We start from the raw sequence: 13,120 nt of genomic DNA on the forward strand, positions 1-13,120 counted from the left end.
GTTAACGTAAGGAAATACAACAAAAATAGTGGAAGCTTACTGGCTACTTCACAAAATTCTTAAGGCAATCATGCTTCTTAAAAGACTGAGATAAAGAGGTAGAAGAATGTTTCTTTCTCTGTCTTCCTTTTCCTCTGAAGTATAGCTTTCTCTGCTTCTCTCTATACTTAGTGGAGGATGACGACCTAGAGCTTCCATATGTCAGTCTGGCACATATGGAAGTCCAATTCAAAATTCCTGAAAGAGCGTATCTGATGGAACCAGTTTGGATCAGTTGTACACCTCTGGGCAATGTACTGTGAGTGGAAGAGACCATATTTCTTTTTCAACTTTATAGTTGGTCTGGAGTTCTCAGAGAGAAAGTGTATATTGCAGTTGTGTTTGTGAACTTTTCTGGGGAGAAGATCCAACTTTTTTTTTTTTTTTTTTAAGATTTTATTTGTTTATTCATGAAAGATACATACAGAGAGAGGCAGAGACACAGCTAGAGGGAGCAGCAGGCTCCGTGCAGGGAGCCTGAAGTGGGACGGCCTGGGTCTCCAGGATCCGGCCCTAGGCTGAAGGCAGCGCCAAACCACTGAGCCACCTTGGGGTGCCCTGAGAAGATCCAACTTTGATCAAAATGACAAAGGAGGATCTTGCCACTCCCAGGCCACTGTCCAAATAAAGATTAACTGATCCAAGAGTTCTAATAGAATTCCCACTACTTAGTACATCCTTCATATGAGTTAACTGCTTGCCTTTTTCACAGTGCCATGTCCTTTTCTTCCTGTTTACCCATGATTGATTACCCCTCTCTATTTTTTCCAAGTACTCAAATATTACCTATCATTGAATTCTCATCTTAGGTCCAACTTCCTCCATGAAATCTTTGCATCTCAGAATAAGGCATTCTAGGTGTATATGTATTTATATATAATTTTTTGTGTGTGTCTGAGTTCTTATACCATGGATTTTTAAAGTGCTATACAATGTTATTTAATTGTGTGTGAATGTATGTTTTAATATTTATGTCTTAAATACATGTCTTAAATGCAGGACTAATGAAACTCACACATATCTGATTAGTTCCTACCATGTTGCATAGCATAGTGCCTTGGGTAAAGCACCCTCTCAATAAATACCTTCTGAACTGAATTAATGAAAAACAAAACCCTTTTTGTTTTATAGAAAACTTGAAAAATATAGAAGAATAGAGAGGGAAAAAAAGTTTCCTATTATTGAAGGAGACTCCTAATTGACATTAATTCTAGTTTATTCTTATATTAGAAACAACAAGTATTATTTATTTGTTGGATGTTTATTGAGCAAACTTATGCCATTCAACAAGTTAAATTTTTAGTATTAAATTTGTTAAATGAAAATATAATTTTCTTGTATAAATTTTCATCCTGGTTATTATTTCCTTATTGTTGTACCTTGAGGTGGTTCTTATTTTTGTCAAATTCTATAAACAGTGATAATAACTCTAAAATAATTTCCTAGGATCTTTGTTCCCAAAGTAAAAATAATCATGTATATAATAATGAAATCTATTGGACATTTACTGCGTGCCTATTTTAAACATTTAAATGTATTATTTAATCTTCACAAAAAGCAAATGAGATACCATTATTATATACATATTCTGCAGATGAAGAAATTGAGGTAGAGGTAGATTAGGTCATTGGCCTTAGTAAGCGCAGAGTAAGTGGTACAGTTAGATGAACACAGACCCTTTGGCCTCCCAGCCTGTACTCTTAATCGTTATGCTTTGCCTTCTAATTTAGAGTATCAGATAATAAAAGCTGCAGTGCAAAAACATTATTAAATTTTAACTGAAAAAATACGGCAAGGTTTATATTAAGATTAGGAAAGGCAAGGAATGTGACCAGGACTATGCTCAGGGAGGGAAGGTCCTGTATTTTAAACTTGTGCTTGGTCAGAGGAGGCTCAGACACTGAAATTAACTCACAATAAAATGATGTAGGTCCCTTACTCCTCTGCAGCTCCCAGATACAGGGCTGTAGTAACTTTAGTAAGGCCAATCTCCGGTTTATTCTCTCCAGGAGATGGGGGCTGCTTGATGCAGGAAAAATCCCTGACTTTTTATCTTCTCCGTACCCTTTTTTCAATTCTAAATGACAAAAAAGCCAAAACACCACCATCATTCCCTACCTTCCCTTCTCATTCCTATCCTTTTGTTCATTCCTTTGGTAAAAAGTACATAAGTCAGGTTTGCTTTTAGGCCTGTCTTACTGGAAGGGCTGGTTCTTTTCAGTTTGGTAGACCAGGCCTAAGAGAATCTGTGTACAATTTGTTTTTTTGTTTTGTTCTTGTCATGTCTGAATGTGAAGGCAGGCAACTGTTCTTTGTGTGGTTTATGAGAGTGTGTGTGTATATTGTTGATGTCTGGGTATTGCCAACTTTATTGTGGAGCAATTTAATTTTCAGAGACTTGATTAATAGAGGCATTGCCATAGTAATAACAAAGGTACTCTGGAAGTGAGAAGTGACTATTACATATTTCAGGTAAGTAATTTTCAGCAACAGAATGGTGATTTTTGTGCAGTATTTGTGCTTTTACCTTTTCTTGTGCAGTATTTTCCAACACTCCTTTTTTAAAAATTTTTTAAAAATTTTCCAACACTCCTTATGGATCCAAGACTTGGATTGTATACCTGGCTCTGGCCTTTTTAAAGATTTATATATTTATTTGAGAGAAAGAGAGAGTGAAAGAGAGAGAGCAAGCTGGGTGAGGGACAGAGGGAGATTGAGAGACAGAATCCTTATGCAGATTTCCCGCTGATCACAGAACCTATCACAGGTCTTAATTGCAGGACCCCAAGATTATAACGTGATCATGATGGCTAGCTCTGGCCTTTTTAGTGGGCACACGGTGTTGAGCAAATCCTTTAACTTCTCAGACCTTCATTTCCTCCATGTGTGAGATAGAGATTAAACCAATTGTCCTGTCTTCCCCAATGGGGTTCTTGGAGTCAAATGCAGTGATGTACTATGCAGAATTGCTTTGTGGATTACGAAGTACTAAAACAGATGTAAAAGCTTTTATTTATTTATTTATTTATTTATTTGTTTGTTTGTTTTAGTTATTACATTCTGCTTTTGAGTGGTTGCAGAATTGTTCTTATCAACTTACTGTTTTCTCTGCAAAGCTGTGAAATGACCAATAGCAGTGGACTGTAGTCAGGATCAGTAGTGGGAATTGAAATCAGCCTTATATCAGGGAAAACATGTTTCTGCTTTCCTCCATACTACTTGTGAGTTATACTTAATGTGGCAAAATTTTTTGTCTTTTGAAAAACACATTATAAAAATTAATAGTTATTAGTTAAGATGTATTTTAATGCATTTTTTAAAGATTTATATTTATTCGTTTGAGAGAGAGAGCACAAGCGGGTGGAGAGGCAGAGATAGAGGGAGAAGTGGGGAGCTCAATGTGGGGCTTGAACCCAGGACCCAGAGATTATGACCTGAACCAGAGGCAGACACTTAATCATCTGAGCCACTCAGGCATCCCTAAAATTAGCATATTTTTGAATGCTTTCTTCCAAAGTTCAAATTAAATACATCAGCATCTGGCTTTCATTTTTAATATATTGTGCAAGTTAGTAAAGTTCTTGATTTTACTTCAGGATCTTATATGATAGTGTCTTTTCTAGGACCTCCAAAAATTATGAGCCTGGAATTGCCAGAGAATTTTTATGGTATTTATAGTTCTTATGTGCTATTTTTAACCATCACATTAAAGTAATAAGGATCAGGATAAAGCAGCTTCAAAAAAAAGTTATTTTGATTTCATGGTTTTTGTTAATTTGGTTGAGTATGAGATTCATACCATGTTTTGATGCAATAGTAAAATATTTGGATTTGTACTTTTTGGTGAAGGGTGCCCTCTAGTGACCCTGTCCTTTTCATTAAGTTTTGCAATATTTTGTATCATTTTGGCACTTATGATTTGAATATAGAAATAAAAGACGGGTGGCCCCAGGTGGCTCAGCAGTTTAGTGCCACCCTCAGCCCAGGGCTTGGTCCTGGAGACCTGGGATCGAGTCCCACGTCAGGCTCCCTGCATGGAGCCTGCTTCTCCCTTTGTCTCTCTGTGTCTCTCATTAATAAATAAATAAAATCTTAAAAAAAAAAAGACACCTTCAGTTCTCACTTTAGATGAAATGTACCTGAAATAATTAGAAAATAAGTTTTATGTTATACAAATAAATAAAAGATAAATTTTTAAAAAGATAGTGTTACACAAATAAATAAAGTAATAGAACTAAGAAAATTCCAGGTAGCAGGAAAGTTATTATCCAATATGGCTATTGATGAAATTTCTCTAAAGCAGCTGTCTTGAGCTGAATTGTGAAGGAAGATTAAGATTGAAGCATATATTGTGAGGAAAGGACATCTTGCAGTGGAAAAAGAAGTTAAGGACAGTACCAAAAAGGACTGATGCCAAAAGTAAAAAAAAAAGAGATAGAAGAAAAAAAGAAATTACTTTGGAAAATATTTAAATTTAATTCTAATTTACATATTTTATGCAGATATCCAAATAATTTGTATTGTACTTATAAACTTTTTTTTCAGGGATTCAGGAAGGATTTGGCTGGGCATTTGTGACTTGGGGTTTTTCATGTATTTGCAATCAGATATTCGTTGCTGCTGGGGCTGAAATTATCTGGACTAGACAGCCAAGATGGTTCCCTCACATTGTTGGCAGTTGATATGGCTGTCATTCTCGAGCGCTCTATGTGGTCTCTCCAGCATGTTATTTTATACATGGTGGGTGGCTTTTCCCAGAGTGGATGTCTAAAGAAGTTCGGGGGCAAGTTGCATGTTTTTTTTCTAGTTTCTGAAGTTGTGTGTAATTACTTCTGTTATATTCCATTGGTCAAAGTACTCAGAAGCCTGCCGAGATTCAGAAGAAGGCGGGTATATAGATCTCACTTCTCAGTGGAAAGTGTGTAAAAGAACTTTGGATCTATGTTGTAAAACTACTTCATTTATTTTCCTACCTTTTTGAAGAATTATGCTCAGTACAGATACACTTTTTTTTTTTAAATTTTTTATTCATTTATGATAGTCACAGAGAGAGAGAGAGAGAGGCAGAGACACAGGCGGAGGGAGAAGCAGGCTCCATGCACTGGGAGCCCGACGTGGGACTCAATCCCGGGTCTCCAGGATCGCGCCCTGGGCCAAAGGCAGGCGCCAAACCGCTGCGCCACCCAGGGATCCCAGTACAGATACATTTTTAATGATTTAGGGATCAGTAAACCTCTGTGTTAAGGTTAAATATGCATGTTTGTTTTTTGCCCTTGATTTTCAGTTTCTTTTGCATATGATTGGTACTTAGTGAATATTGTTGGAAAGAATATTCCTGTCTTTATCCAAGTGTTACTGTCTTGGAGGCATTTCATTTTTTTATTTGCTCCTGGATTACAGAGTGTCAGGGAAAGTTATGGGAATGTTGTTTTTCATGTTTGATATATTTGATAAAATGGTTGGGGAAATGTTATGAGTACTTGGTATTATAATTTTATGTTGACTACTTTTTTTCTTGCTATTTTTAAAAATAGATTTTATTTATTTATTCACAAGAGACACACAGAAAGAGGTGGAGACACAGGCTGAGAGAAGCAGACTCCTTGCAAGAGCCTGATGTGGGACTTGATCTCAGGACCCTAGGATTATGACCTGAACCGAAGGCAGATGCTTAACCACTGAGCCACCCAGGCATCCCTTTTCTTGCTATTTTATATTGCTAAGTAGAATGAGCAAGACTTTTGTGCATTTAAAATAGAGAGATGGTATATTTGCTATTTGTTGTTTAAAAGAAAGGAATTCCAAGTGGAATTCTTCATGGAAAAAAGCGTCCTTAGGATGCCTAGGTGGCTCAGTGGTTGAGCATCTGCCTTTGGGTGAGGTTGTGATCTCGGGGTCCTGGGATCGAGTTCCGGATTGGGCTCCCCATAGGGAGCCTGCTTTTCCCTCTGCCTGTGTCTCTGCCTCTCTCTGTGTGTCTTGAATGAATGAATGAATGAATGAATGAATGAATAAATAAATCTTAAAAAAAAAAAAAAAAAAGAAAGAAAAAAGGCCCCTTCTCCCAAATGAGAACTCATTCACTATCTTTGACTAATATTTTATCCCTGTGTTTTTCACATGGATGCTGCTGAAATTTTGGGCACCTTAGATGTATCTAAAGGTTCCTAAAAGGAGTTGCACAACCAATTTGCCAAATTTATTGATATACTAAAAATCTGTTTTTTCTTTAAAGATTTATTTAGAGAGTGTGCACACACATGTTGGGGTGGGGGGAGGATGGGCAGAAGGAAAGAGAGAAACTCAAGCAAACTTGCTGCTGAGTGTGGAGCCCAACGTGGGGCTCAATCCCATGACCCTGAGATCATGACCTGAGCTGAAATCAAGAGGTGGATGCTCAACTGACTGAGCCACCCAGGCACTTCCCCACCCCAAAATCTGTTTTTAAAACTATTTCTGAGTTTTTTAAAAATTTATTTATTTATTTATTTATGATAGTCACACACAGAAAGAGAGAGAGAGACAGAGACATAGGCAGAGGGAGAAGCAGGCTCCATGCACCGGGAGCCCGACGTGGGATTTTGTTTTGTTCTTGTCATGTCCCAGGAATCCCTATTTCTGAGTTTATTAGCAAGCAATTTATATTGTATGGAATGGCTTTATTAGGTTTTGAAATTTTCTGATTAGTTTTTCTGTTATTTTAACATTGTCTTCATAGTATCATTTTTAGGAATATTTAATTTGTCAAAAGCTGATAATGGAGTGGTTAGGTTTATTAGGTTTTGAAATTTTCTGATTAGTTTTTCTGTTATTTTAACATTGTCTTCATAGTATCATTTTTAGGAATATTTAATTTCTCAAAAGCTGATAATGGAGTGGTTAGTTGTCTTATAATTATATTTAATATTCAGAAAAAGTTATGTAAGTAAGCAAAATGCAAATGTTAGCAAAATGTTAGTAAACAAAGTTTCAGTACTAATTAGTAAGATCAGTACCTAGAATCTGAAGAGTTCAGTATAAATAGGAAATTTGCTGAAGTATCACAAGCAGTCTCACTAATATGAAATACCAAATCTTAATTACTAAATACTAGAGATATAAAATTAAGGTCTGGGGATCTCTGGGTGGTGCAGCGGTTTGGCGCCTGCCTTTGGCCCAGGGCGCGATCCTGGAGTCCCACGTCGGGCTCCCAGTGCATGGAGCCTGCTTCTCCCTCTGTGCCTCTGCCTCTCTCTCTGTGTGTGACTATCATAAATAAATAAAGAAAAAAATATTTAAAATTAAGGTCAGTATGTTAGACATTAAGCTTGATATGACTTTTGAAACACTGGTGAAAGAATAGGAAGAATGCATATGGACTGGAAGAATAAAGAATGCTTGAAAGGATGTAAAAGCAATTTTTTATTACTAGAAATATAAAACTAAGGCTAATATATCATTTTAAGAACTGAGAGAAAATATGGTTAATGTTTGAAAAATTAATGACATTAAAAACCATCCAATGGAGATTGGAAGTAGCTAATACAATTTTATCAGAGATAAAACAATGTACATTTCTTTTCTGATGAAAGTTTGCAGAAAGTATGGACACCAACAGGTAAATGCAGTGCTAGTGCCCAGGGATTCTTGAACGGTATTTTTGGTTTTAGCTTTCCAGTATTTTGGAAGTCCATTATCTTGCTAAAGTCATAATTTTTCCTTAACAGCAGTTGATTGATGGCTTAATAAAATTCATAGGAAAGTCTGCCAGCGTCTACTATTTTAATGGTAATCATTTTAGGTGAGTATCTTCACATTTTTCTGTGTAGGACTTGATTATGCTCTTTTATGGTTATGTAATGGAATATTCATTCTAATGGAGAACAAAGGATTCCGAGATCAAGAAAGGCCATTTTTATTCTGTCTGGTGCTCCGGGAAATATAGGTAATTTAGGGAATTTGGGATTGGGTACTTTGAGATTTTATCAATTTTTTAAAAAATGTAAACATTTTATTAGAAGTTGTCATTTCTCTGTAAATAAATACAGGTATCCCCTATTTTTTGAAAGTTTGTGTTACATCAGTTCACTTTTACAAGAGACCTACATTAGTACCTGTTTTCACTAACTGAAAGAAATCTAAAGAGGATTTTTGCTTTTGTGAAAAAATATGAAAAGTGAAAATTGCATTCAGCAGCATGAGCAGGAGTGGCACTGCCAAGCTTCTTCCTAGGAACTATACTCAGCATCAAGAAGCCATAGCTCTCAACTGTGTCTGGGAGCATCTGTGTTTTATCTTGATTTATTTTGTCCATCTGTTAGCAAGATGTATTTTAAGATATACCAGAGAAACCTAAGAGAGGTTATTTTTTTGTGTTTGGGAATGCTCAGAAATTTTTCCACGTAAATTAGTAGTATTTGCTTCTTCAGTCTATATCATTTTGGTTTCTTTTTTTTTTTCATTTTTTTTTTCATTTTGGTTTCATAAGAGCTTTCTACTTTCAGATAGTAGGAGAAACCTCTACTTTTTATTCTCTTTACAGTTACTATGATGGATTTTTTTTAAAAATGAAAATATAGTGAAAGAAAAAGATACTGAAAATGGCATAAGGATACTGTGTGCCTTTTGGCAAAAAATATCCTAAAGTGTTTCTAGTAATGAGAGTTCTTTTTCACATAATATTTTGTGAATGTTATTTGTTTTCCATCAAAAGGTGTTTCCTTAAGAAAACCCTTGAATATGATTAATAAATTATTTATCTTATTAAGAGAATAGAATATCTGTCCCAAAAACTTGAAATAAATTGAATTCCTCCATTGAGACATTTGATTTGATAATATTAATTTTTGAAGAACCAATTTTAACGTTTTAGGATCTTAGTTTTTTTAAATCTATTTTATTACCACTAGGTGGAGCCCTGTACACACAATTCAAGAAGGCATTTCTGAAAGATAATTTACTTGTTTAATAAATGCTCTAAGCCGGTTACATCAGACTTTAGTGTGAAAGATTAGATGTAATGAAGATAGAAAATGTGTACTTAAAAGAATTTTTAAGCTCTGCTTTTAAGACACGTACATTGTTTTTATGCATTCCTATTTGCTAAAATTAAAACACTTAAATTGAAATCTTTAGTGTAGCATAGCCCATCTTTATTTTCTGTTCACGTGAAGTTTTTAAGTCCTTCTCTTTTTTTTTTTTAAGATTTTATTTATTTATTCATGATAGTCACACACACAGAGAGAGAGAGAGGCAGAGACAGGCAGAGGGAGAAGCATGCTCCATGCACCGGGAGCCCGACGTGGGACTCAATCCCGGGTCTCCAGGATCGCGCCCCGGGCCAAAGGCAGGCGCCAAACCGTTGCGCCGCCCAGGGATCCCAGTCCTCTCTTCTTTTAAAATTGATTTTACATCTGCATTTTGGCCTGAATAGTGTTACATTTTGGTAGAAGACTTTATTGTGCTGAGCTTTTGTTTTTTTGAAGATTTTATTTATTTGACAGAGAGAGAGAGAGAAGAGAAGTATGTGCACGCACACACAAGTAAGGGGAATGGCAGGCAGGAGAGGGAGAAGCAGGCTCCCTGTGGAGCAGGGAGCCCAATAACTCTGGAATCATGACCTGAGCTGAAGGCCGATGCTTAAGCGACTGAGCCACCCAGGCACCGTGCTAAGCTTTTAGTATATGTGCTGCCGAAGCAAGCACTCATGCTTAAGCTTTCAGAAGGGAGGACTGAACTATCTTACGTTGAAGTTATTATGTGTACAGTTGACCCTTGAAAAATGTGGGGCTTAGAGGACACCGACTCCCTGTGCAGTTGGAAATCTGCATGTAACTTTTGATTCCCCAAAGACTTAACTACTGATAGCCTGCTGTTGGCCAAAAGTCTTATGATACCGTGAACAGTTAATTAACACATATTTTGTATGTTATATGTATTATATACTGTATTCTTGCAATCAAGTAAGCTAGGGAAAATAAAATGTTAATAAGAAAGTTGTAAGGAAGAAACAATACATTTACGATACTGTACTATATTGAAAAAAATTTACATGTAAGTGTATTCACGCAGTTCAAATGCTTGTTTAAGGTTCAACTGTGTATGGAGCACTAATTTACAACTTTAGTGGATGTGGGATAGTGAAAAATTTACCAGCTTTCTGGTTTTGTCATGTATCTGTGTGTATTTATTTATAGCATTTGATTAGGCTTGCCAGTAGACAAACATTCTGAGGCACATTTTAAAACAAGGAAGAATTCATTAAAATTGTATATTGCTTGAAAGTTTAGAACAGTAATGTATTTGGCACATTCATGATTAGATGGATAAAACTGTTAACTGACTTAGGGTTCAAAGATTGAATAGCGCTAAATGGTATTTCCTTTCTTGCCCTGCAGATCAAAATTTCAAAGAATAATGATTGTTATTTAAAGACAAAAAAATAGATTTTTCAGAGCCTCCACCTGAGGTTAGATGAGTACAGGGCCCTTAATTTTCTCTTCTTCATATTTTGCTCCTCTTTATTTTGTTGCATTTGTAATTTAATACTGCCTAACAATTAGCTATGCCTCAGTTCTCATCCTTTTTTTCTGTCCATTGGATGATTTCACCTGATGGATGCAACAGTGCACATCAGGGATTCCCTATTGAGTCATTCTCAATTGTTGATCTTCAAAGGTGATCTGGTTAGTTGCTATGCCTATAACTTCTCTGCATTCCATACTGCTTATCACCATTTCTGATTGGAGAGTCTGTGTGACATAATGGTTAAGAGCACTGGCTTTGACACGGATAGACTGGAAGTTAAATCTTGGCCCTACTGCTGTGTGACTTTGAATTTAAAGTTTTAATCTTCCCAAAACTACATTTGTAAATTGAGATGCTAATAGAATCTACATTGTAAAGCTCTAGTGAATACACTTAATAGTAAGTACTTGGTTGTGTGTTACTTTTTTTTTTTTTTTTAATCTTCACCACATTAAGCCAGAAGCAGCAGATATGATTTCTCTCTAGTCAGTTGAGTCACTAGGGGGAATTGTTGACAGGGAGTGCATTTCTTCTTTGCTTTCTATATTCTCCCTCCACTGTCTCTCCAAATTATCTCTATAATTAAATGTAGGTCCCTTCAGGGTGCTTGGGTGGCTCAGTCCATTAAGTGTTTGCCTTCTTTGCCTTCAGCTTGGGTCATGATCCCAGGATCCTGGGATCAAGCCCTGCGTCTGTGGGCTCCCCACTCAGCAGGGGGCTTGCTTCTCCCACTCCCTCCCCCTTCTTGTGGGCTTTCTCTCTCTCTCAAATAGATAAATAAACAAACAAATACATAAATAAGTAAATAAAATCTTAAAAACCAAAACAAAAATTAGATCCCTTCAGAAAAAGACGGATAATCCCTGCTATGCATACGGTGTCAGGAAATACTTTGGAGAGGAATTGCTTTTGCTTTCTTCCCTTTTCCAGTGTTCTTTTATATATCCACCATTTCTCCCTTCCTCTTTGTCTCTATTCACTCAGCTATTTACTATTGGCTTTATTAGCAAATTTTCAGACTAGTTATTTCTAATATTTTCATCAGAGTGGGTAGAGAGTTAAATCAAGTACATGTATTGATTAATTCCATTTTGAGTGCTTTGTCTGGCTTTTAGATTTGTGCTGCATCTATTAAATTGAGAAAGAGCTGGGAACTTCCTAGGGTCCTTTTCAGGCCAAATTTTATCTTGTGATGAATTTGGATTCTGGCACTTGCTTAGGCCTTTGACACTTTTTAATAAATGCCATTTATTCCTGTGGTTTAGAATGTTTCCTCATCTCTACTTCTTTATTTCTGTGTACTCTGTTCAGAATGATCTCATTGATATGGATTATGGGTGACACGTGGTTATATCAGCTTGTGCTACAGCTTGTACTCATGTCTGTAACAGCAAGTGGTTATCAGGAGTCAGGAGAGACTAAAACTTAGTAATAGATGGATCATTTACAGTACTGATTCTCAACTTAATAGATGCAGCACAAATCTAAGCAGTAGAGGAGGAACAGAGGGAGAGGGAGAAGCAGACTCCCCACTGAGCAGAGACTCAGACGTGGGGCTTGATCCCCAGACCCTGAGATTATGACTTGAGCCAAATGCTTAACTGGTTGAGCCACCCAGGCACCCCTAAACTCCTTTGTTTGAAAAAAGGAGAAAGAAAGCAGGGAAGAATTCTCTGTGTGTGTGTGTGTGTGTGTGTGTGTGTGTGCATGCGCGCACGCATGTGTGTTTATAATGTAGATCCTATAGCCAGAAAAGACCTCATCAAGAAGGGGATAAAAGACCTGAAGAGAGGCAGCCCACGTGTAAGAAGTGTGATCCAGGTAGAGGAAATAACATGTGTAAAGCATGGAACAGGAATGTGCTTGGTGTGTTTCAGGAACCATTAAAAGGCCAGTGTTGCTGGCACAGAATAAGTAAAGTGGAGAGTAAATATTAAGAAGTGAGGTCAATGAGATAACATGGGCAACATTATATAGGGATTTATGGGCTATTTTAGGAGAAATAGGGTTTTGAGCAGAAGAGAGACATGAGATCTGATTTATTTTTTAATGGAATCAGGATACCTGGGTGGCTCAGTGGTTGAGTGTCTACCTTTGGCTCAAGGCGTGATCCTGGGGATCCCTGTGAGGAGCCTGCTTTTCTTTGCCTGTGTCTCTGCCTCTCTCTCGCTCTCTGTCTCTTATGAATAAATAGATAAAATCTTTAAAAAAAAAGATATTTTAATGGGTTCGTCTACTGTGTTGAGAATAGATTGAAAGGAAGCAAGGGTAAAATCAAGGAGACTGATTAGGAAGCAGTTGGTAACATTTAGGCAAGGTGATGGTGGCTTCATCCAGCATGGCACCAATAGGGGTTGTAAGATGTGGTTGAATTTGCTGATTGTTTTGGTAGGGAGAGTGAGAGAAAGAGAACAGTCAGGGGTGATTTCAAGTTTTTTGCCAGAGCAATTAGAAGAATGGCTTTTACAAACAAGATGGAGAAAGAATGTGAGGGGAGCAGGTTTGAGGGAGAAGATAGGAAATCATTTTGGACATATCTGAGATGCTTATCGATACCCAGTTGAAGAAATGTATA

At 36.8% G+C, this 13,120-nt stretch overlaps 1 protein-coding gene across 12 annotated transcripts in view; it reads left to right on the forward strand.

The window, feature by feature from the left end:
- The window catches only part of EXOC6 (exocyst complex component 6), a 352,011-nt gene that overhangs the window by 165,204 nt on the left and 173,687 nt on the right, over positions 1–13,120 (forward strand). Inside the window, exon 2 of one of the 12 annotated variants that reach the window (XM_072739526.1) lies at positions 7,746–7,819. The exons of the other annotated variants lie outside the window; for them this stretch is intronic. The gene's annotated coding sequence lies outside the window, so the exon portion shown is untranslated. The remainder of the gene's footprint in view (positions 1–7,745; positions 7,820–13,120) is intronic. 12 annotated transcript variants of the gene reach the window in all.

The sequence above is a fragment of the Vulpes vulpes genome, chromosome 15 (genome assembly GCF_048418805.1).
Source record: "Vulpes vulpes isolate BD-2025 chromosome 15, VulVul3, whole genome shotgun sequence".
Taxonomy (NCBI): Eukaryota; Metazoa; Chordata; class Mammalia; order Carnivora; family Canidae; genus Vulpes; species Vulpes vulpes.